The following is a 25,409-nucleotide window of genomic DNA, read 5'->3' as shown; positions in this document are numbered from 1 at the left end:
TTTAAACTGAGCCTCTTCCTCTGTCTTTTTTTTTGTGAGTAAGTTTTGTGTGTAAAAGGAGAAGACCTATTGCACTGTACAGCTGAAAACCGTCTTTGAGATATGACCTGTGTTGTGGCTGCAGTAGCACTTTCACTTCCTACTGTCTGGACTCAGACTGCCGGCCATGTGATCTCAGTTTAGAGGAATCCACACACACTTGCCAGTGTCATCAGCAACTGGTGGCATATGGTTTACCCAGCGGTCAGACTCTTCAACTAGTTATTAGCTAGTTATAATTATAATAATCCGCTAGCTATTTCATTTGTTTGTTTTGGTTTTTTGACAGGACATTTTTTATTTTGGGTTTATTTGTATGTTTTCTCCAGGTTCTTGGGAAACCACCTTCACATATGAAACAATTCTAATGTTATAGTAGCAAAAAAGAACTAATCAAAAAGAGAGTTCAGTCTCAATAACTAGAAGCAATGCAAATATAGGTCATAAAAAAGTAAATATTTAGCTGAAAATAGGGGAAAACGTTGAATGGGAAATGAAAAATGACCTTTAACCAGGCCAGGTTTTATATGTTTTGTCATGAAAAAGCATGAGCTGCACAAACAACAACTAGGCTGCAACAGCCTTAGTGCAAAAACATACCAGTATCCAGGATCTCTGGTTTTCAAAAACCAGGAGTGCTTAAACATTGCTCAAAGCTCACACCTATAATCATTTTTACTTGGCTGCCTGCCCATAATGCAGAGGAAATTGCTCTGGCTTAAGCCGCCGTTTAGTCACAAGGATATGGTCAATTTGGTACTCTGCCAAAGCCATACCCCTGAGTCATTTTACTGTATGTATTTTTTGTTATCCATTCCCAGAACAGCAGTTGAATCATACAGCACATAAATAATCCCCAGCACAGAGTTGAAAGTGCTGAACAATAAATGTGTCTTCGACAAGTGCTTGTTTTCCCCTAACCCCACAGAGCAGGCTTTTTTAACCTCCTCATTTTCCATGTAGACAGTTATTAACTTCTCAGATGATATCTTGTCATTGTTAACTATTGATTCCCGTCATCATTAGAGCGTCTAATAACGAGGCTCTTGCCTGGACAATTTTCGTATATCTGCCAGGAGTGACAGTCCCGCGTGTTAAAGACATGTTTACTTCACTCCGGGATCAATAAATGCTGTGAGCCAGCATGAGACAGTATAGGCCCTTACCAGTGTTATCGATGCACAGTGTATCACATTATGAAATATACGTAGGTGGAAGCTGCCCACAAGATTAAGGAGTCCTCATAGATCAATGAAGAGTATGAGCATTAATATGTGCTGCTACTTCCATCCCCTGGACACCATAGGTTATTTTTGCTCTCAGGCTGAACACCGATGCACGTGCTTTTGCGTGAACTGGGAGAATTAGATTTGCTTACCGGTGTTACAATCCAATATCTATCATTGAAAGGATTCTTTTCACACACGGCCAAAGGTCTCTCATTTTAGGCCCGGGCAGTGGCGCTGCAACTGAGTTCTTATGTAAGATTTTAAACTTATTAAGATGGGAGAAAATCTACTTTTGCAATGTGTTTGCATGACGGTGTGTGCGTGTCTGTGTGCGTGTGAGACAGCAGTGTTGAACTTGAGAATGAGGGTGGGAAAACTTCACGATGTCAGGAAATGCTCTTTCTTCAAGCGATTTCACTGTTTAATCCCATGCTGAAATTTCGTCACCTTATATTAACCCTTTCATGATCTCGCTTTATTTTTTTCACCCTTTAATCTGTGAAAGAAACCTCTTTGTTATCTGCATGTACCCTGAAAATGACCATATTACTCAGCACCATAAATATGACATTTTTCCCTAGTAATCATCTTGACCACAACCAGTTGTCCTCATATAGAAAATGAACTCATAAACCTCACTTCCTATGATGCACGTCAGCCCTAAGAGCTTCTCATCTGAACATATCCCCACTGTGGAGGACAACAGAGGCGTGTTGTCATCCAGCTGACCCTTGAAGTGGCTAGATGAAGGGCATTGAGGAGGAGGGGTGAAGGGTGGAAGGGAAACTTGGGCCAAGGTCAAGAAAGCTAATTTGTTTCCTGTGTCCCCCTGCCGTCCCTGAGAGGCAGACCACACACTGCCCATTCAAAGGGGGGGCTTTAATGTGGTCAAGGGTGCATAACATGGGGTTGAGCTCATCAGCTACTGGCTCCTGTATCATGTTAGAAAGAAATCATTTGTATTTTTTTCTTATTAAGAAAACTATTGTATAAAAGATATAATATTAGTGCTGTACAAGACTATATTTTTGAGGCATTGGATATCAGAATGACAACCTGTGCAAACTATGTAGGGTGAAAGGAATTAGTCAGATCTGAATAAAGTAAAAGTGCACACACTAACAAAAAAGTACACAAACGCGGTTAACATGGTTATTCTATGTTGGGGTTGAATGAGATTTCACTAAATGTGGCCAAATATTTTACTAAATATCTTCAAATGGCACTAATTACTGATTATATCACCTTTCTCGAACTGTGTCAGCTGCTCAGGGGAGCATAAGGAATGTGAAATAACAGAAACTACAATTGACAATCACTACAGTCATCAGCTGTGTCACCACGAAAATATATTTCACACACACACACGATTATCATTAATTTATCATTATCTGCTTCTCAAGTAAAGTTTTGCGTTAGTTATTACCCTTTGTTAAAGAAAAAAGTATAAAACAAAGAATTTGCAAGTACTTTAGGAACTAGTGACTCCTCTGCCATCATAAATATGTTACTAACAGTAGAATCCTGAGTTGCCTAATAAGTAGCTGCTATTTGCACCACCTTAAAAACTGTGATATCCATCAGTATGCACTGTAAACTGCAGTGGAACTACAGGTTAACAGCACTGCTCTTCATAGGAGTTTGAAAACAAACTTTTCTTTTTTAACTAAAGCTGAGGGGGAATTTGGTGAGTGTAGTCATGCATGAACCTTCTCACCTATAAACTGAAAGGTAGCTGTGGTGTGTGGACTCATAGAGAGCTTTGATGTAAACTTTCCAGTTAAAGCAGTCTCCAACAAAGCTGTAAATATTAATTATAATTTTTCTGTTTGCTCGTGCTATTTTAGTTATAATAAAGTTGGCTCCCTCTGTGTCGTCCGTTGAACGCAAACCGGGTTGTTTAAGCGGAGCAGCCGAGTGTTGTGTTATTTTAACAGACAAAGTCAAAGAGGAAGCGAATACGTTTGCCACCTCGGGGGCACACATGGTACCTCTGTCGATCCTGTAAAGCAGTATTTAATCAGTGTCTGCATAAGGATGCAGCCTTCAGTGGGGGGAAAGCCGTCAGCCATACAGAGAAAAGGCTTCAATTACTCAGCTACCGCATTTGACAAAGGCCAGACCCTGTAATTCACGGCGCATAGGTGTGTATATGTTTGAGGAACAAACGCTGATTCATTTACTGTACAAATACTGGGATATAATACGGGCGCTATTATCCGGCTTTAATAACAGTGAACATCTAATCGCAGATAAGTTGGCTAAGTTTTTAATGGATGAATATATAGATTGATGGACTCAAAGTTACCAAAGAGATCAGTATTTTTTTTTCTTTTTAATTAGCACCTGTGAGCTGTTTCCCATTAACACTGTGCACATTAAAAATCCCTCTGCTTTTTCTAATTAAGTAAAGTGGAAACAGATTAGATGGCTTCTTTGAACAAAGGTCAGTGATTGCACTTTGTCTCGCCCCACTGTTTGTTTGTTTGGCCGGCACCAAGAGAGAGTCTGCCACTTCTTCGCAGAATGTCACTTCACAATCACTGTTTGTTTTAGGGAACAGCCTTTTCTTACCCTTTCTGTTCATCTCCTCGCAGTGTTTTTTTGTGTCTTCTTCAAAATGTGATCAATAGATAAAGACGTGCCTCGCACTCCTTTTTTTCCCCCTTGCTTCCATAGAGGCGAACGTATATTCTGCTCTACAGGTGCGAAAGAACGGCTGATGCGATATAGATTTTTTTGCTGATATGATTATGAAGCACGTGGAATGTCAGATTAAAGCCAAACTGATGAAAGATAGGCATCAATCGGGGACATCTCCGGAGAGGCTGCGAGGCATGACGTGGTTGTCAAGAAGGAGGAATATAGTGACTCATCCCTCCCTAATCTCCCCTTTCCTGGACAATTGATCTGCCTTTCATATCCATTAGCGTGGCTTTCATAGGCGCTGTAATGAATGGCCAGACAACAGACATACTTCAAGATCAAACTCGTCTCTTAGACGGAGAGAAAAAAAATAGCAGAAAAAACCCACAGATAGCAGAGCAGCTGTGATTCACACAGGTATCTCAAACGTCTCCAAGTAGGAACTTCATCTTAGTGTTACTAAGAATAATGGTGTAACTTACAACCATGGTGTTATTCAGTTGTTAGTACTTACATCGGTGTTTGCCATTCACAATGTACTTTTTCTGGTAAAAGATGGAAAGAAGAAACAAAGTAGTAGTGTTGCACTGGTATAAAATTATTCCATCTGTTATTTTAGGGATTTTTCTAATAAACTAGTGGTTAATGTCACATAAATAACTAATACCTTTTAGGCTGGTAGCTAACAGCGGATGTCACTTTAATTTGCAAATGTTTAAAATACTTGAAAGCACTGCAGTCAATGTCTGAATTCACTCCGATTATGATAACACAATAAAAATGATTTAGGCTTTAAGCAATCTCTTCTAAACTATGAGCAGCTACTCATAACCACCCAGTGAGCACGGCCCCAATCAGACCACTGAGAAACTGATTAGGTGGACATTTTCTCTCGCAATAAGCGGTCAGCACGCATTCCAGACTTTTTGATTCATCTCGGTGTGATTTATTTAGGTGGTGCTATGATTACCACCATCACATTCTTTCAGTCTGAATGTCCTCAACAATACTTCTGCGAAAAGTAAAAAAAAAAAAAAACAATAAAAGGAAAAAAACATCAGAGTTACGCATGAGAGGAAGCTGACAATGGGAGTCAGACAGGAAGGAGAGAATGACAGAATTTAATAAAGTTCAACAAGGCAGAAAGGATTGCAGAAGCAGTGAATAGCGATTCTGCTTTCTTTTTTTCCCCCCACCCCCTTCTTTACAACTTCTGGCTACTTAAACACTTTTACACCCTGTCCTTTTATCTGTGTCTGCATTCGCTGACAGAGGAATAGCCGGACACAGAGGGAGACGCTCATTCCATTTTTATTTGAATGTTGACCGAGGATGGCCACCATCTGTGCAAACTGTCTGACTCTATGACTCTCCTGCATTTCCAGCCATAAATATCAGACGGGGCTTCGCTCCTCAGATAATCCGCACATGGCAATTTGTCGTCCCCGCTCTGATTTGCCACTATTTAGGCTTCGATCACTATTCTCTTAAGTTGACACAAACAGAAGCACTATATCATTTTCAGCAAACAGCGATTTCTGTCTAACATCATCTCACACCCTTTTGTCCCATTTACTGTGGCATCTGGTGCCTTTGTTTTTCTTATTCCTCATCATAAAGAAAACCTCTTCAGTCTTCCCAGAAACCCAGCCTACACTTATGTCTTGCTGGGTGCGTTTTTTTTCTTCTTCCCCCCAGTCACAGAGAAGCCTTCCACTAAGCTCAAACACACAAGGGGGAGTGGTGAAAATGGGGTAGATGACATTGTTTTCAGTGATATGGATGCACGGCTTAAAGACAAAAGTGTTGGTTGAATGTTGTCATGTCAATAAGCCATCAGTCGCGCCGCTAACAATAAGTTAATGATTCCCCAGCAGTAATACATTTATGAATAGAGAAGTGTCTTCTTCAGCCCAGCGGGTGTGCCCATTAAAACAGAGCATGAACAAAATAATTGTGATTTGCAGATAAAATCCACTTTAGAATGGGATTCCGACTGAGGAATTGTTGAAAGAGCTGTAATTTTCCACTAAAACGTGACACACACTCACAGGAGCCCTGCTAATCAACTGTGTGTGTTTGTGTGTGTACGTGTGTGTGTGTGTGCCTGTTTTGAAGTTTGCATCTTTGCACTATATTCAAATTAAATAACAAATGCATTTAGTAGGAAAAGGTTTTCTTATTTTTTCCCAATATAAATGTTTTTTTGTACGTCCTTCGCTGTAACTCAAGTTTGATTTAGCTCATAGCAAGTACAAATAGTTTTCCTGCTGTAAGTACTGATGGAAAAAAAAGAGACAGAATCTATTCTCAAAGTGTGAAATCCATGCAGATGGAAACACATTAGACTAAGAGTACTCTTAATTAACAAAGGAATAGAAAGTTATAAAGTAATGATACTTTTTGAATAATGAACTAAAATAATCTTAATCTATACAATTTCCTTTCACTTCAAAAGCAATTTGGAGATAGACTTTTAGAATTAACTGTGGTTTGCAAAATGAATCTAAGATCACAATTTAAGCACCGGGAAAAAATACAATTTATAAACCTGCTGTATGGAAATATGCTGACGTTTTATCCCTTTTGGTCTCTGAAAACAAACGTCTCTCTTTCCCTTTTATGGGTTTAAAATTGCCGTTCTTTAACTGAATTGATTGCGAGTCATATAAAACGTGTGGCAATTATTTTTACATTGTTGAAAAATTAGAAGAGAAGAAAAACAAAAGATCAGTTCACATTTATTTTGCGTTTAAGAAATCTGAAAATGCTTCAAAAAGTGTTCCAATTCTTTTGGCTCTGGTGGAAAAAGTGAAGTGTAAAATTTGACATTTAATAAAATAAAACATTAGATGGTAAATATTCCCGGGCGGGCTCAAGATTACGATTCACTCACAAGATTAAAGCTTGCAGCTGATGAAAATATCAGAGGTGTGTGTGTGTTTATGGAGACTGTATGCTTCTGTGAAATATTCTGTTTCTGTCCCGTGCCGTCTCCTTCAGCAGTGCTTTAACGGCACCTGACTGGAGAATTACTTCCTCTGTTTCCCATTATTTCACGTTTTAATACTCGGATAAAAGTGGCAAAAACATGAGAAATGAACGCCAGTTTGTTCGTTAACTAACAACAAAATCACAACTAAGGAACAGTTTTTGTCATAAAACTTAAAAAATGCTAATAAATACTGTGTAGTGTATCTATAAAGATTATTTGGAAGGTGGATACAAAGTTGTAACTGATTTTTAAAGCACACAATAAGCAGGTTGGGTTGTGTGACAGTTGTGTGACTAACAGGAGTGTGAACTTAGAGGACGCAGGTTGTCTTGTGTTTCAGTCACTGTTCAGTTTTGTCTTCATTTTTTTCACTTTTTCTAAATATTTGGTTAGGATTAGCCAACAAACCTGCTTATTTAGATTTAAGCAAATGAGGTTTGAATTTAGATACAGTGAGTTCGGAGTGAGATTGCTCTTATTATCGCAGCGCTTCGATGGGAGTCACATGGCTACAGCCAAAGGGCTTGTGGGGTACCTCTGAGACCCCAGCAGCTTTTACTAAATGGCGGTGTTTAAAGCCCTCAGTTTTAGGACTGAATAATAATACTTAGCAAGTATATATATACATTATATATATATATATATATATATATATATGTATGTGTGTGTGTGTGTGTGTGTGTGTGTGGTATTTAAAATGTGCTGCAGCATTTTCCAGAATTTTGGCTAAAGCCCGACCTGTGTCGCTCTGATGTGAGCGACTGACTGTTTTAATATTTGCTTAGTGTTGTGTTAGATATTTTGGAGGCAGCCCCCCTTTTTTTCCGCCCAGCTTTCCTCTTTGCTTTTTTGAGTTTGTGCAATGACACACTCAAAAAAGTGAGCAAGTTTGATTGAGAAATGTGAACGCACATTGTTGTTGGCTTTGTAGCAGACTCAAAAAATTGCCCTCAGCTTTAGCTCAGACAAGTTCACTGTGTAAAGTCACAAACTGAGCGATCAGCAGGTAAGTCCACAGGCCGGCCTGTTAGCTAATAATTAATGTACAGTAGCATTAATTATAGCATGCTGTTAACGAATACCTGTGATTATCAGTAAACTAATAAACTGAACTTCACGTCTTGAAGTGTCACTGAAAATGATCTGTTTCGTACTTAGTTGAGTCTTGAAAATGAGAAGCTAGCTTTCCTATGGTGCCCTGGTCAAGTAATAAAACGTCTAGACACCAACTAACATGAATTTCCCTTAAGAATTAGTGTCATCAGTGTGAGAGACCTGCCCTGCACTCTGGGGTGCAGTTTGAAATACTGTCTTTAAATCAATGCTCACCTCTTCACTCTCCCTTTAATTGAACTTTGTTGCCTCTTGTTAAGACCTTTAGTCAAAGAAAACAGTCCTTAACTGTAATGAAAGCAAAACAAACTTTCTTCAAACAAGTGTCTGGCTACATGTTGCTATGTTGCTACGAGAAAAAAAAGAAAGAAAACGGCTCGTCTGTAGCTTCTCCACCAAAATTCACTAAGCAAGGAAACTTAGAAGATTAAACAGTTAAGTAGGTAAAGCGGAAACTAAACAGCGTTTACATCCACTGGTGACTAGCGGAGATTAAAGAAGGAAAAAAAGGCAGCAGCTACAAAGAGCAAAGGCATGTGCGAGGTGGTTTAGATAATGGCACTTTTTCTTTTTATTTTATACTGTCAACAATTGGCACTTTGGAGGGAAGTCCACGCAAACCGTCTCCATGTATCATGCTGCTCGTGTTTCCAGAGCAGTGTTATTGACACAGTAAATTAGAGGAGGCACACATCAGGTAGCTGACAGATCCGAGGCATCAACAGCAAACTTATAATCGCAGCTCTGTCACAGTGGGTGAGTTTCTCTCCCTTTCTCCTCTTTTTTAATGTTCACACTTCGCATTTGCCTGTGCCTCTATAAGTCCATTCAGCATTTTATTTTATGGACATCTAAAAAAGAATGCTCTGCTTTATTGCGAGCATATAAAAGCTCCTCTTACCTGAAAGCATATTTTTCCTTCTTTTTTTTTTGGCTCCTATATATTATTTTGTGTAGTTTGTACACAAGACAACAATGTAACTCTTTTTAATCTTTTTAAAATTTTCCAAACAAGAGATTAAATGTGTTTATTTATACTTTTTATTGCGTGAAAATCAATTATAAGGTATTTTACACAATTGTTGTTCCTTTATAGTTACCAGAAAAATGACTGATCATGTTCGGGAATTTCCTTCAGTTGTTTTTTTACACAAGCTTGTATGTATGCATTATTGAGTCCTGTGGTTGGAAAACTAACAAACAAAAAAACAAAAACTGTCCTTCTTTATGACGAGTTGACTTTCCCGGGTCTCACAATAGCATTTTCCTACAGTGAAAAGCCTCTTTAGTCTTTCCACTTCTATAAATTCCCCTTAAAACCTCAGCTTGGGAATGCCACGTGAAGACATCTGTTTCGGTCGTGTCTGTTTCCGTATGTGATTATTAAGTGGAATTACTGCTGTTTAATCCAATAGCCCTGTACTTCTCTTATGATTTATGTGTCCTGACTGTAGCATGACACAAGGGCCTTTCTTCTCACATATTCTATATAACATTTTCAAGCATCTGAGGGAAGAGAGACAAGTAAAGTGGAATCACTGTAAGCATGTTTACTGTTTATTGTGTTAGCATGTTATGTAACAGCATTTAGCAGAAGCAGAATATTCTGTGGGTTTTTTTCCCAGCTTTAAAAATCTAGTATGTAAAGTGTTTGGCGATGAGGAGATACCAGTGAGAGACTTGGGGGGGAAAAACACAACTTTTACTCTCTAAACGGCGTGGCATACTGCCCTGGTTACCATGGCTATGAGAAGGGTTTGAGAGCACATTAATCATGAGGATGTAGGTTTGGTTCTCTTATTCATAATAGAAGCACAGAAACTCCAGCCGTTCTTTCTGAAGCTAATTTATGATGTTTAAGACATTGGTTTGTAGATCATGTGGAATAACTCTGAGAAGTAGGAGAAGAAGGAGAGATTCCAGCAATTAGTCTGTAGCAACAGACTTTTTTTGTAAGAAAAAAAAGTGTTAAGATAAAGACGCTTCTAAATGTTTTCTTATCAAGTAAAATTCAGGCCAAATTTTTTTCATATTTAAAAGTTGTGTTGAGTCATTAGTGGATGTCAGTGTGTTCCTGTGCTGGAGGTTTTATAGCTTAATGAAGATTAAACGTCTTGAAAAAGTTTGGCATGAGAAGATGTGTTCATTTGCCGCAAAGGCCACATTTGGCACTCAACCAGCCAGTTCTTAATTGCTCAATCTGGAAATAGTAGATGATGCCTCATGTCGTTGCACCTATACATGTCTTGAGTAAATGGAGCTCTTTGTGCCCACGCATTTTACCTAGGACGGAGAGGGAGCTGATAAAAATTAGATCATGCATAAAGAAGTATCGCTCACGCTGTTGTGCCACTTTTCTGAGCGGCTATTTTTTCCCTCTTTGTCTTTGGTCAGAGACAGCAGATTGATGACGGCGTGACAGAGTGACATTGCATTCTGGGAACTCAGGACTATGGCCATAAATCCATGGCGATTCAGCTTTACAATGGCCCACTGTCTAGCCATCAGAGGGGTAGGAGGTTGTTACTGCAACACCCTAGTGAGCTGCTAGGGCACGACTATTATGCTTTCTCGAGGAGGAAAAAAGGGGTAAAATGAAGACACCAGGGGGAAATAGGCAGGATGGTAATGAATTATGAAAAACTAATAGAATTGAAAAAAGAGGAAGGGGAGACAGAAAAACCTCTATGGTGAGTGGAAATTTCCCACACTCTTTAGACACTGTGATTCTTTTCAAGTAGATCTTTCAAATCTGAACCTCTGCTGTATTAGAAAGCAAATAAAACACATGGACAAATAAACACTCCGAGTTCTTTATTGACCTTGGACAACCAGCTGTGTTGTGAGTGCAGCTCAACTTGGCTCTCTACACCCTCCCTCAATTGTGTGTGTGAGCAGAACACAACTCTCGAGTATGAGTGCGTGTTTTGTTCAAACTGCATAAATGTGGTACCGTGCTCATTGAACAGCTGCCATTTTACACTTTGTTTGGTTTTAAAAAAGTTGGAATCCTACTAATTGTACCTATTAAAAAAATAATTAATTTGCAATGCATGCTATAGTTGCAGTGACACATTCTATTAATTGGCCTTGTAATATTGAGGACTTTACACAATTATATTTACACACAGTGGAGAGGATATGATTTAAATACTAAAGTTTTCCTGTGACAATCCTATGCAACAGTATTTTAAGGCTACAACCCATAAACACTTACAGCGTCCCAGCAAGAGTGACAAAAGACTGAAGCAGATCCAATAAAAGCTGGAAGGGAGTGTGATGCATTATCCAAAGTAGGTGGGACACATCTTCTGGAGGTGATGTAGGTGATGTGGGAGTGCTGGGAGGAACAATATCTGTGACTACAGCCAGAAAGCATCTGAACTGCGTCTGTATCTGTCTGCTGCTGTGATCTGGGTTAACCCCCTCCCTCAAATAACACAACTGAAACTAACGCACTGTAAAGCAGTGAATTCCAAGCAAGCTGATAGCTAACCAACATTTTTTTTCTCTTCCTGAATAAATGGGCACAATCACTGAGTGGAAAATATTTCACTCCTCTATTTGATCACCACAAAGACTCTTGGTGATTTTGGCTCAGTAATGGGAGCCATACCTCAGCTACTAGCATTCCTGGAGCGCTTTCCTTCTTCAGTCCCCAAGCCAAATGGAGTTCTAAGCGGCTTTACTGTATGTCCTTCCTCCTCCTGCGTGATCGGGCCTGCACCACTTGTCATCTCCCTGGTGGCAGCTTAGATTCTCCAATTTTTAGGTTAATTAATCAAAAATGATTTCTTTTCTCATTAGCCATGCAGTTGGTTTGCAATCTGCAAAATCGATGTTTTACAGATGTTTCCCTGGGTTTTGTTTTTCGAGACGGTGCTGATTTTTATTGGGTATAGATTTAAGAGGGTGCTGAGGGATTGTGAGTTAACTGAGCTGCACACAATCACACACACACACACGCAGCCACAGACTCACTAAATGCATATTATAAACAGTCACAAGCCCAAACAAACACCTGCATGAATACAGGACAAAAAAACAATCGCATTCAAACTCACAGCTCGGCTCGCGCTTGCTTACTTTCAGTTCCCCCAAATCTTAAGAAAATACAGTGTTGAATGTAATCTGCTCATCTAACTGATAGAAACAGCAGCTCTCTCTTTCTCCATTTTGGTTCGCCTGTATTGAGTCGATTGTTGCCAAACCCAGGGGGTTGAGCCACACACACTCTCTCGCTGGGAAGCACTCTTTAATCACGTAACAGCTTCTGGTTCTAGTTCCTGTTGGTTGTAAACAAATGTAATGTTGCATTTCCTGCAGTCTAGACATAACAACAAACCTGGCAAAACCAGAGAGAGGACCGATGGCGGTTGCTAAGGAGTGGCTGGCACAAGTCGCCAATCCAGGGTCTGTGGTCTGATGGAAGGAACACAGAGGTGAAGACAGCTGAGGTGTTGGGCATCGTCTTTGGTGTTATTTTGAGCTGTGCATCTCTGAGGAAGGTCAGAAGTGTGTACAGTACTTTACTTTGTAAACATTTACCCTTTTTTACCATGTTTCCACTCATATATTTCTGTGTGTACTGGTTATAGAAACTTTCTGAGTCCTCTGTGTGCCCATTGTGCCATCTGCTATGCAGTTGTTCTGCCGTGCACGTGTGTGTGTGTTTGTGCCTACATTTGTACTTGTGTACACCAGTCCCCACCCACCGTTCCACTCAACTACACAGGAAAAAGAAGATGAAGCAGAGGAGCAAAGGAGCCCAAAGAGAAATTATTATTGATTTAATCACATAATCAGCCGCAAACACTTCAGGCCAAGATAGCAAATCCATAATAGCCTCCCCACATAACCACCTTTACAAATTTACCATCAAAGCCCTCCGCGCACACACCGCAAACACAGGAACCAGGGGTCACCTTCAGTCGCTGGCAAAATATTGACTTTCCTAATGCTTCTATATGTTTTTGAGTTAAGCGTTATCAATCACCGATAAGGGCTTGATGTCTCTGAAACATAACTCCTGGTTGAGGGATTACAGCATCGCTTCTCTCGTCATAATCTAAGCATATCTTTTCAGACAAAAGGCGAGGACGGTAAAATCAATTTTGTCAGAAGCAGACATTTCCCACTGTGCCTGGTCCGGCCTGTCTTTAGATAAAGTACACAAACTCTGCAGTAACCTTTGAGACATCATGAGTTGTTTTTGTAAAAGCTTCGCTGTTAGCGCCTCAAGGAAAAAGAATTTTAATTAACACTGTAAAAAAACACATATTTTCTTTATTCTCCTGAAAATGAACACTTACTAACTTTTAATCTGATTTCCGGGTTTTACTGAAATTATCGTAAAACTCTGATGATGCATATCCTTTAAAGTACTGTAATAAATTATAAATTAGTTTTGTTGAATGAATGAATTTCACTCAAAAACAAAAGCACAAATACAAAAGCCGTTGTGTCTTTTTTGTTTCTATTAATTGTGCATAAGGCAAAAAAAAAACTTCTTCTAAAAAAAGTTTTGTTTGAGTCAATAAAGACCCAACAAATGATAATTTGACATCAATAGGCTGAGCTCTGTATTCATGAAATAAACATAAAAACACTTCCAAATTCTCTCCCTGTTTTCAGTTTGTTGCCAAAAAGTAATTTAAAGCACCCAATGAGTGTGCGTTTTGTTACCTTGAGAGCAGCTGCAAGGCTGCTGTGAGGAGCTCAGGAAATCTCTCGCAGTCTTTCGACAGTCTGTGATGATGCTGATATTTGTTTTCCATAGTATGTTTTTCAGAGCGTGTACAATAGACGGACAGCCTTGCATTGATATGGTCCAGGTCCAGGGCTGTTTATGAAACTACCTCTGAAGGTTTTGGTGCTTAATATTTCAATGAAATCTCACTGTCATTTGAAATCATGCTGCCTGATTTAGGACACAATCGAGGTACAAGATACAGTAGACAAGTATTTGCTTGGATTATCGAAAGTTCTACATTTATAATAATTGCAGTCTACCTTTTTATTATTAGTATTATTATTATTATAGTAACGAAACAGCTGGATCTGTACTAAAAGCAGGGAGAAAAAGTTTAACTCCAACTGCTAATACTTTACTTCTGTATGACGTAGAAAGCTATTACAGTCTATACAATAGTTTAGACTGTTTGAAATCCATTGTTAATTTCACCCTTAGCAGCTGCTCACTGTTCAGCAATCTAACTGTTTAATAATAAGACCCAGACGCTAAATTTTCCACAATTACACATACGAGGGGAGAAAAATAATCTAAACCGCAATCTTAACTTGTATTATGTATATATGTGTTACTTCAGATGGAAATGAACATTTAAAACCCTGAAATATCTGCCCCACTCTGTTGTTCGGTACACTAAGGCACACAATTTGTCTGATTTTGTGTGGAAAGCTAACAATGAATCTGATTCAGATTTCAACACTCCATCAACATCCATCTCTCCAGTGATCTATCCATTCAGTCGCCTATCCCTGTCCATCTAGCCCAGGGCTATGGAAGCCTAATTGTTTACCAAAGGGTTGCGGCTCATTTGCTCCTGGAGATTGGGCCTAATTAACACTAACTTATCTGAACACCGAGGAGCGCTGTCCACTCCACTTTAATCTAATCTGTACTCTTTCAAAAAATAATGAGATCATTTACACCTCATTAACGAGCAATGTAATGTCTGGGCATTAATCATAATGATTGCTTATCATTTCACTTTGCAATATTATCTCCTCTAATGAAACTGTTCACACAACTGCCAAGAGGGCCTTAATTGGTCGTGTGAAATCACAGAGCACCCAGCAGCTTGCCGCACCGTGTGTGAAGTTCTAATTTGCATGGGTGGGTGGGGTGTGGGGATTTGAGGGGTGGGCACGAGGGGATGGCATCACTTAAGAACACACAGAGAAATGCACACACAGGCATGGACGTGATGGAGTGAATGGAAACGTGGTGGGATCAGTTAATAAAGTGTTATTATTGCGTGGTGCCGTATGCAGACAACAATGCAAGGAAATCTGCAAACAGTCCAACGAGGTCAAATAAAAACCTTAAACTTGAGATCGTTTAGACTTTTTCCTATTTTTTAATGTTAGGTCTCAAAACTAAATATATGCTTCTGATGTTTGCTGTTCCTCTCTCTGGCATAAGATCCATGCCAGTGGTGGGTGTGATTATCCAGGCGACATGGCATCCTGACTGATCCCAGCTTTGTGCCACCACCATGAAGCCCAAACAAGAAAAACACCCATCCAATATCCCCGTTTTTGCATTGTAGCCTCTTACTGTATATCCACCCAGCTGGCCATCCCCGGCAGCCCGGCCTCCTGGAGGATATTTTAATACCAGTCAGAATATATCATCCCCTCCAGTGTGTGTGTGCGGACCACCTAAAGAGGCCACGCTTGACTGGAAGGAGGAGAGCACTGAGGCTCCTCGGTGCCCCGGCTCCCTAGGCTTAGGAGGGCTTAGGTGCGGATGTCATTAACTCTTTCTCCCTGGTCAGAATGGCTAGCTGCTAATTGTGGCCCCTGGTCTGTGAGCTGAGCTTGTGTAGCTGAGGAGAAAAGGCTTGCCGTAAATTGAAATCTGAGCAGCGTGTCTGAGAATCGGGGTGACTTCCATCCCGTGCAGTTTTAAGACACAGTCATAATTCCTTCTGGGCTAATTTTATCATCCATAGAAACATTATTTTTTCTGTTCACTGCACCAAAATCTGTCACCCTTTTCATATTTTATTACACCGGATCACAATTCCAAGTAGCCAGTAACCACAGTCATTGAGTTTAAGTCTGCCAGTCTTACTAAAAAGCCTAGACTGAAGTCAGGTTGGACATTTCTTGTTATGTTAGATTTGGTAGCTTAAACTTTTTTCTTACTTTAAAAAGCAGTTTTACTTTTTTAAAACCTGCAGGCATTTTTTAAATTTTGTTGGAACTGGTACTTGTTGACACACGCAGCATTCATGCTTTGCACTATCATGACAGGCTGACTCTCCTCAGTAAATCCAGCCACGATTTCTGATAGTTTGAATAGAACTGTGCACGCTGTGTGTCTGCTGTTCACTGAGCTTTACAGAAACTAGCTGTGTGGAGTAACTAATCACTCAGGAGAGGTATTCACTCATTTTTTCGCTAAAACTTGGCTTAATAGAAAAAGTTAAACAAATAGTTTAGCCTTTAGTATAATTAGTTTAGTATATATATATTTTTAAAGCAAAGATTCAACAACAATCTGGGCAGTAGTTAGATACCAAGTAAATATAGGGTCAGTATTGCCAAATATCAGTCCTGATACTTTTGACCTATAAAGGCAGATTGTGTTGTGAAAGGCAGTGTGTAATGATTTATAATATGAATCATTAATTTGATTCTGAACACATTTAAATGACAACTTTACTACGAACAAATTAACACAACAAAACTCCTTTAAGCACACTGAACTTAGAAGATAGTATCAAAGTATCGATCCCATACCAATAGCAGCATTTGTATCGGTACTATCAATATCTGGATCGATCCGCCCACCTCTACTGGGCAGGTGAGAGTACTGTTTTTCAGATGCCAACTGATGAGTGCAGATGAAGCTTCAGTAGTTTGTTTAGTCATTTGCTCGTCTTTGATAAAAACACTAATGCTAATTCTATTTTTGTTGAAATATAAAATGGTACCTTTTGTTTCATTTCACTTATATTTTTTTTAATGAAAAAAGGCCGCTGGCATGTGAGTCCCACATGTAATTGGTAATCATGCAGAACTTTAAGGTTCATTGTAAGATTAATTGTAATGCTGAGGACATAATGAACCCAGTAAGCATGCAGCTGGCATGCAGATTTAAAAGTGTCCAGGATGAAGTCAGGTCCAAACACTCAGGAGGCCAGCACAAGTGTAAGGTGTCAGAAAAGTGGTCCAGAGATTAGTTTCATGTACCACAGTTCTGCCTCTCAGTGTACTTCCCTCCTACTATCAATCCTCCCTATCGTTGCCCCTCGTCTCCTCTGCTGTTCATCAGTCTGAAGCTAACTGTCAGCTCCTCTCCAGCTTATTAAAGGCTCTGGTTAACATCCGCTGTATGGCGGAGTCAAACGCCTGGGCTGGTATAACCACGTGCTGATATGATTTATTCTCTCCCCGAGGAGCCTTCTAATGAACAGAGATGTATGCTCAGCAGCCCCGTACATGTAACCTCCGTGTGCTCAGAGGACGGCTGCGCTGTAATATGATAAGTACCATGTCGATAGCCTGTATGATATGCTAATCATACTAAAACACGGTGCCTCAGGCTCTCCCTGTGTTTATTTATGAAGGCTTGACCTGAGGGAGAGCAATAATCGGCTTTTCTCTGAACTCTCTAACCCTGGGAGCCAAGGGAACCGCCAATCACACACATCTGAGTCCTATAATTCCCTCACCTCTCTCTCGCGCTCTCTCACTCTCTCCTGTCCTTCTGTTTCCCCCTCAGCTCGAGCTGAAACGGTAGATTTATGCAAACGGCACCGAGTGTGCATTTTCCTGCCCACATTTGTCGAGGGCCACATGTCAAGGGCTCAAATCATTAAACTAATTATTAATTGGGACTGACGTAAACATGCTGTCAGCAGCCTCACCGACTTGACCGTGTTCTCAGCTCAAATATAACACATTGATTTGATGTGGCAAACATTGAGTCAAGATATCGCCGCTCCTCTGATGCAGGATACATTGCAAGTATTGCACAAATATACAATTTCTTTTTGTAAACAACATTTGGTGAAAGTAGAAGAAATTAAGCCAAACTGATATTTTATGATGACATGTGATATAAGTGTTTGCACAGCCTTGTTACATTTCCTGTGCTCTTTATAAACCGTTTGCTTTAGTAAAACCCAAACATGAATATTCACATCGAGTCAGTGTCGAACTTTTCAACACTTCGGTGCCCCTTAGCTTCAGCTTCTCGTGCCTTTGACTTTGACTGCCTGCGTCTAGCTATGGATTGTCTTCTCATGAGTACAGCCCTCCCGTCACTGCAAACATAAGGCTGTGCAAATATTTTGAGGGAGAAGACAGGCTGGTTTGAATGGCTAGTGGATACACAGTGTGGAATGGATATTGCTAACAGTGTGATTTCTTCATGCATTACCATTTTATTTATTTATTTATTTATTTTTTGAGATGTGACCACAAATGACATTGAGTGTTCAATAAGCCTATTTTTCATAAAGTCTTAGTCGCAAAGTATTAAAAATAAGTACAAATGTGTCTTGGGGTAGGGTGTAAATCAGAGCTCGGGCCTTGCATCTGCGAGCTAGGAAACAAAGGTTTGTTTGTGCGCCTCAATCACTCTTGCTCATGAAAGCAGACACTTACTTGAAAAAAAAAAATCCTTCTCCTTTTTTTTTTCAGGGAAACACTCTAAACCAACATCCTGGGTATAAATTTGCAAAACGCAATACAGGCCTGATTGTGTGTTGAGTGGATGTGGGGTGCATACGAATGGACCCTGTACCCCTGCCTCTCTCCTCCTCCAAATAGTCCCCCCCACCACCACCACCTTCCCCCTCACCTCTTTCTGTTCTCATGCAGCCAAGTAATGTACAAGAAAAAAGGCCCAGCTGAAAGTTGTTTTTTTAATTTCCCCTTTGTTTTCTCGTAACAGTTTTGAATTCAGAGTTCTTGTTTGTGTTTTAACCAATCGGCATGAACCAGAAGCAGCAGGTGTTTGCAAAAGTAAAATAATAATGATGATTTCAAAGGTTCATAAGCAAAAATGTAGTTAATATATAGCTGTACGACAGATCACAGCACTGAAAACACTACTTCAGAAATAAAATAAATTCTCAGCTGCTGCGTGGCAATATTGGATAATTCCACTTTAAGAGTTTCAAACTTTTTGAGCTCATCCTGTTCACGCTTCCAACTTCAAATGTAGCAGCCTTCATCGCGCCATGTCTTTGCCATTTATAAGACAGGAGAATAACTTTAAATGTGCACTCTACAGTATCATAGCGATGGCCGAGTCTGGGAGAATCTGAATGCAAACTCTGGGAACAAGTGAAGCTTTGGCACTGTCACCAGGTCAGCTCAAAACCCCCTCCAAGCCCAGCCCCTCAGCACCAGGTGTTCCCTTGCATTCAAATGATACTCTTATTCATAGACTGTCCCAACTGGAGTATTAAAAACTCAAAATTTGCAACTGAATGCTGATATAATCCTGGAAATATATGTCTCCATTAAAAAGTAGCCCATTTGAAGGAACAAGGCGGTCTTTGTGTGGGGCTTTATGTATATTTATCAAGGCGCTAAAAGGGAACCAGAGGTGGGGGTTAAGGAGAAGGGGATAGGGAGTAGCAGGGCAGACTTTCCAACTGTTTACATGTTAATTTCAAACTTAACAGCCCTTGTCCTGGAACTATTTATACACTGAATGCAAATTAATTTCGTCTCCCTCTGTTATCGTCCTTTTTCCCCCTTTTTTTTTTTTTTTGCAAACACTTGACTGTTGATGGAAAAATGCTAATTAATGTGTGCTTGGAAAGTTTTTTTTTCTGACTAACTGTGCCCCTGGATTTGAATGACAGGTTGCATTTTGTTAATATGAATGCTGGACTGCGACTCAGTTCCATTTTCGGGTTTAGCTACAACAGGTGTCAATAATGACCTTCCTCCTGAAGGATTTTTGCATACAGGGGTTATGTTCCTCACTTTTTGTTTCATTGCTTATTAGATTGAATCCGGCACAAGTGTTACGGCTGTATTGGTGGCAGTTTATTTGACTCAGGATGTTGACTCACCAAAATATGCAAATGATGAGAAAGAAAGCTCCCTGCCTGGATGTTGTGTTAAAGCAAAGTTTAATAGAAAAGTGCTCCCTACAAGATATTTTTTCAAACCGCTTGTTTCATTTTCAGTATTGTTTTTCACTGTAATGTAACATAAAGCTGTTTTTATTATTACTTTCTTTCTTATTATTAAATTGTGAATACTATGCTCCAAAATAAAGTTTACATTTTGCTTTACCCCACAGGTAGCGCTTCTGCTATGCATGTGGAAAAGTGCAGACACGATCAGCATGTGACTTATCCTATAAACGCTCTTGAACAATTGCCTTGCTAATCACCTTATGGATACAGTAAGCTCAACAAATTGGTAAGTACGCTTGCCAACATCTTTGGGGTGCTCTCAAGCAGATGAAGCTACTGCAGATTTGAAACTGTTGCATCAGTGCAGCACCATTGTCATAGCTGTTTCCTGGTTCTGCTGTTCATTTTTGGCTGATTCTTTGAAAGTAGCTGCAGAACAACCGAGATCTTTAAGTGTCATCTCTCTGCCGATGACACTTAACTATAGGCAACTAAAGGTTTTCACCTACCAGTAAGCAGAATGTCATAATATATCATTTTGGCTGTTTGCTGAATACTGGAGAAATAAATATTCCCACAGATCTGCAAATCTTATTTGTGTTTATATTAAGCAGAACTACAAATATTTCAGCTGTTCAGCTTTAATCAAAATGGCTTAGTCCCTAGAGTAGAAACCAACAAACAACCTCCTGGCAACCTCAGTTCACTGACAGGTTGGCAAATGGTGTCTGGACTTTTCTAGCTCTTACAAGGTGAAATTGGTCACAAAGAGCGTAGCTACCCCAAAAAACCTCCAAAAATCTATGATTTATTTGGTTGCAGATTGGCATGGTCATTCGCAATTTGCATGGAAGATGAGGAATTTCCTCTAAACCTTAACCATCTAATCTCCAAGCTGTACAGAAATTTGAAGAAGGGTAATGCCAAGTGGAAGTGAGAATATTCACCTTCAAAGTAAAAGTTGTGTCTTACTGATGCAAACAATCTATTTTATTGCAACGGTAAGGCACAACATTTATTTTGAAAGCAAATATTCTCCATTTCCTCTCTGCCTAGCACTTTTCACTACCCCTTGGCAAGTAGTTTATTAGTGTTTGCAGACAAGTTGGCCTCTTCTATGCAAACTGGTGGCAACCACAGCAACCTGCTAGTGACCAAAACAATCCCAAGGAGGCTTTAATGCTGCACCATATATCTCTTTGCAACCAATTTCATACTGGCAACTGCCAGCCACCTCCAGCAACCACTCATCAACTAGTTGTAATAAACTCTTTTCCTTCAAGACCAGTAACCCATCTGGTAACTATAGGTCATCTGAATGGGGCTTTAGCAATTGATTTCATAGCGACTGCCAACAACCTCCAGCAGCCACCCACACCTGGCTGGGGAAGACATATTTTCCCCCCACATTTGCTGATTGGACTCTAGGTCTGTGTGACTGGCCCTTAACGACTAAACGAGTCAAACCTTGTTGGCATTTTAATATTTATTGAATTGAAGTTTTTCTAGATGCTAGTTAAACCCGTTATGCCTCAAAAACAAAGTTTTAAAAAGCTTTTTCTGTTCCTCTGAAAGTTATATTTCTACCACTATCTTTGCTGTTCCAATGGAGTCTTGAGTGCCAAATCTATCTCTTATAATGTCTGGAATATACTGTTGTATTGAAGAGAGCAGTGTCATTAAAATCATTTGCTTTAAAACCGAAATAAAACAAAGAACAAAGGAAGAAAGACTTAGAGACCGAGAGAAAGAGAAGTTGATATGAAATGTGGTCAGCTGAACTGCCATGGCAACTGGTCAAGAGTCCACAGAGAAGGAATGTGTCTAATGAAATGTAACAATACCATCCCCCCCGCTCCCCCTCCTCGCTGCCCTCCCTCTCTCACTTTGAGTGAATGACTGAGTATGTTTTATGGTTGGAGTGCACAGGCTCGACTGCCGCTTTGTTTAGACGGGTTTCAGATGTTTGGCTCATTGTGTTTAGGTTGTGCTGATTGTTTTTTAGGCAGATTTGAGTGAATAAACAAATGTCATCACTTCAGCGCCATCCTTCAAGAGCTTTTTATGTCACTGTCAGTAAGTGATAAAACATCTTTTCACGAGCGCATATTTTTGTCCTTCGTCCTCACTTATATATTTTTTTTGTTTTCTTGATACGCGGGAAATGACAAGGTCTCTTAGAGTGAATAGGACATCAATTAATTATACAGTTGTCAGAGTCACAAACCAAAGTGCAATACTTTAAGGGTATAGAAATTTGGATGAAGGGTAAAAACTTGTAAGAGCAGTTTGAGCGCTTCTTGTCATTCCAATATAAATAGTTAAAAAAGAGGCCTATTACTGAAAGCACCCAAGTTTGAAAATAAACCGGTGCAATGAAAAGAGAGCAGTTACTAAAGTACTATATGTTGAAATCACTCAGTTATAACATGAACATCTAAACCTAAACATGTTGGAAAATTCATAGCAGATGCTGACTGGTTTAGCTGGTCTCTCCTCATAAACCATGCATAAATCAACCATCACTGCCGCCTCTTTCTTTCTGTCTGATTATGATGCTAATATCACCACTCTAAACAAAGAAACAAGCCCAGTGACAGAAATGAGAGACATAACGCTTTTGTTTACAAAAGAGGGAAAGTATAGAGGTATTATGCGGACTACAAGACTGTGGGGCAGAGGGTGATGTCTACAGAGAGGTTGGATCGGCCTGCTAACGTGATCACCTGAATTATGCACAAACCATTGTGTCCAAATATCATAAACTGAAGCACGAACATCCCACCCCTCCCTCAAACACGGGTCGAAATTATTATTTATGTGGCTTCAGAGCTGCAGAGAGACAATTAGTCATATTCGTATGCTGAAATTAATTGAGAGAGATGCGGGAGATAAAGACAGAGAACAAAGACAGCTTTTTGTCACTTCTTTCTATCTGACAGGGATAATTAGATATATGAAATTGAAATTCCTCACTGGGGGGTCCTATTGACAACACTGTTTTCTGTTTCGCTCTTATCCCCTGTTTCTTTTGTGCTCCTGTTTATGCTAATTTGGACCCAGTGTTTTTCCCTGACCGCTAAAAGCTGCATCCTCCCCAGCCTTCAGATTCAATTCAATGCAGAGCAGAGAGTAGCCTGTCAGCCATTCACAGCCCTTTACCTGTAACACAAGGACTCGGGGAATCAGTTTCTAATTATGATCAGCAGAATTTAGATAGCTGATATATATACATGTGTACATGTCACACTGTGTGGAGCTGCAACAGTATTAATTAAATGACATAAATATAAAAAAAGATTTTATTTTACTGGATATGAGGGATTCTAATATTTCAATTCACCTTTTTTAAATTCAACTTTAATTTTATGTCTCATTCTATTTTATAATTTGTTGTTTCCTTGGTTTGGAGTTGTCACCACCCGATAAATTACAAGTCATAGGCTTTGTGACGCCAGAGATATTTAACTCCAGTTCTATAACTTCCAATTTTCTAGGGGGCACTCATGAGATGACTGAATGGAGCTTGTTTTGTTGTAATTAGGGGTGGGTGTCTCAAAACTATATCAGGAAATTTCAATAAAATTTGCGATAATATTATTTCTGATGAAACAGGGGAAAAAAAATACTGAATAAGGTTTTATTGATGCGTGCGGGCAGTAGCATTTATAAGGGTGAGTAAATGCAGGGCATTTCCATCCTTCTTTTCCAATGAGCTGCTGTCAGTGATGACACACAACCTAATTCAAAGTGTGATTCTATTGAAACAAGGTGCCAACAGCAGAAGCAGCAGCATTATAATGCAATTGTAGTGACACAGCAATATATCCAGTGACACCGCATAAGTCAGATGTAAGCACAAATGTAGCCTAGGTAATGTTTTGGGGGGATTTTTAAATGAAAGTAGACGATAACACTTTAAATTTGTAGTTTCACGGTACATAAAGTAGCTTAAGCTTGTGAGGAGCCTGCACAGTATGTTTTGCCTGGGATGTTGTATCTTGGGTCAAGCCCCTGCTTGTCTCTACCTACGGACATGATAACCACCTGCTTCATTTACACTGATGTAAGCTACTGCCCTGTTATAACAAGGCTTCTCACATTTTTTGTAGTTATCTTTTGATAATGGATGCCATTGAGGGAGGCTGTCCTTTCATATATACTTAAACGAATATTCAGTATAAAAGTGCTAGCACAATGCTAGCATTTAATAGCCTAAATAGATTAAATCAGTTTTACTGTAAGATAACAGATAACACAATGATTTAAAAATGACACTGACACACATTCACTCTTTTTGTGAAAAATAGTGTAATATAAAATCTTTTTGTTCAGAGGGAGCTGAACAAGGATCCTTTGACTGCTAGCTGTTTCAGTAGCTAGCCATTGTTAGCAGGCAACAGTGTGTGCTTTTGAACTTCAGCGTTATCTTTTATTCTGTTAAACCATTTGCAAAAAAACAGATAAATCTAATATAACAAATTAACTGCTGCCTTTATAGAGTAAGTTAATAATTCACACTCACAAACTGTATTAGCTACACTGGCCAACCACTTAAAGCTTGAGAAATAAAGCGAACAGGCTTGTTGAATAACTTGCTTAAAATTTTATGATTTCATCTATATATTATACTTTACCTGCTAGGTTGCCTATTTTCTAATGCCCCATGTAATGACTTGAACATATGTACCTTTGTGCATTTTCTGCAGTTCAGTCCTTTGGTTAGCATCATGTGAACCACCCTCACAGTATCAGAGAGGAACATCTGATAAAAGAACATTGTGGTTTTAGTGGAATTATGGGTTATGTCACCTTTCACCGCAAAACTAGAAGGGGCCTCTCGACAGATTTCCTCTCACATGAGAAAGAACCTCTGTCATGTTTCTCACAAGTGAAGGAAACTGCTAAATGCCACAAAAAAGACCCACATAAAAATGCATTACATTGACAGCGTGAATTAAAAGTGTTCTTGAATCTGTGGCGATGAATGAAAATCTATGATGTAATGTATGTGTGTATGTATCTACCCTTTTTTAAAATTTGTTGTCTGGTTTTGTGCTTTTTTTACTTATTTATTTATTTATTGAGAATGTTTTTTGAGAAGGTTGGTACTTCAGCTACACTTCTGCTTTTATTATTGAACATGTCTGTACTGGTTTCATTTTTAAGCATAAAGATCTCATTCCCAGAAAGGACCTAAAAAGTGCACAGACATTTAAGATGTTTCACAATAGATTCTCCATGTGATTCAAATATTTAGTAGAGTTTAAGCAATTAAAACTCAAAATTCAAGTGACGTTAGACTATTGCTTTGAATTTTCCCTTTGTCCCACATGTTCCTTTCTTTTCAAAATGATTGTCTTAGATATTTATATAAAAAAATATATACTTACCTCATTCTGATTATTTGCTGACCTCTTGCTGATCTTTTTTTCCTGCTCTAACATACATTAAAATACCGGCCTGCCATTATGGATTGTGTAAGACCGGAAAAAGAAAAAAAAAGAGGATGGTGGATGGTTGTTAGAA

General features: G+C 39.3%; 1 long non-coding RNA gene across 1 annotated transcript in view; it reads left to right on the top strand.

Annotated features, from left to right (window-relative positions):
• Positions 1–20,154, top strand: part of LOC120442595 — a 30,636-nt gene extending 10,482 nt beyond the window's left edge. The window contains exon 3 of the long non-coding RNA XR_005614795.1: positions 20,045–20,154. This is a non-coding gene — a long non-coding RNA (uncharacterized LOC120442595). The remainder of the gene's footprint in view (positions 1–20,044) is intronic.
• Positions 20,155–25,409: the final 5,255 nt, after the last annotated feature.

The sequence above is a fragment of the Oreochromis aureus genome, linkage group 11, assembly GCF_013358895.1.
Source record: "Oreochromis aureus strain Israel breed Guangdong linkage group 11, ZZ_aureus, whole genome shotgun sequence".
NCBI classification, from domain to species: domain Eukaryota; kingdom Metazoa; phylum Chordata; class Actinopteri; order Cichliformes; family Cichlidae; genus Oreochromis; species Oreochromis aureus.
This window is presented reverse-complemented; position numbering and strand designations above follow the sequence as displayed.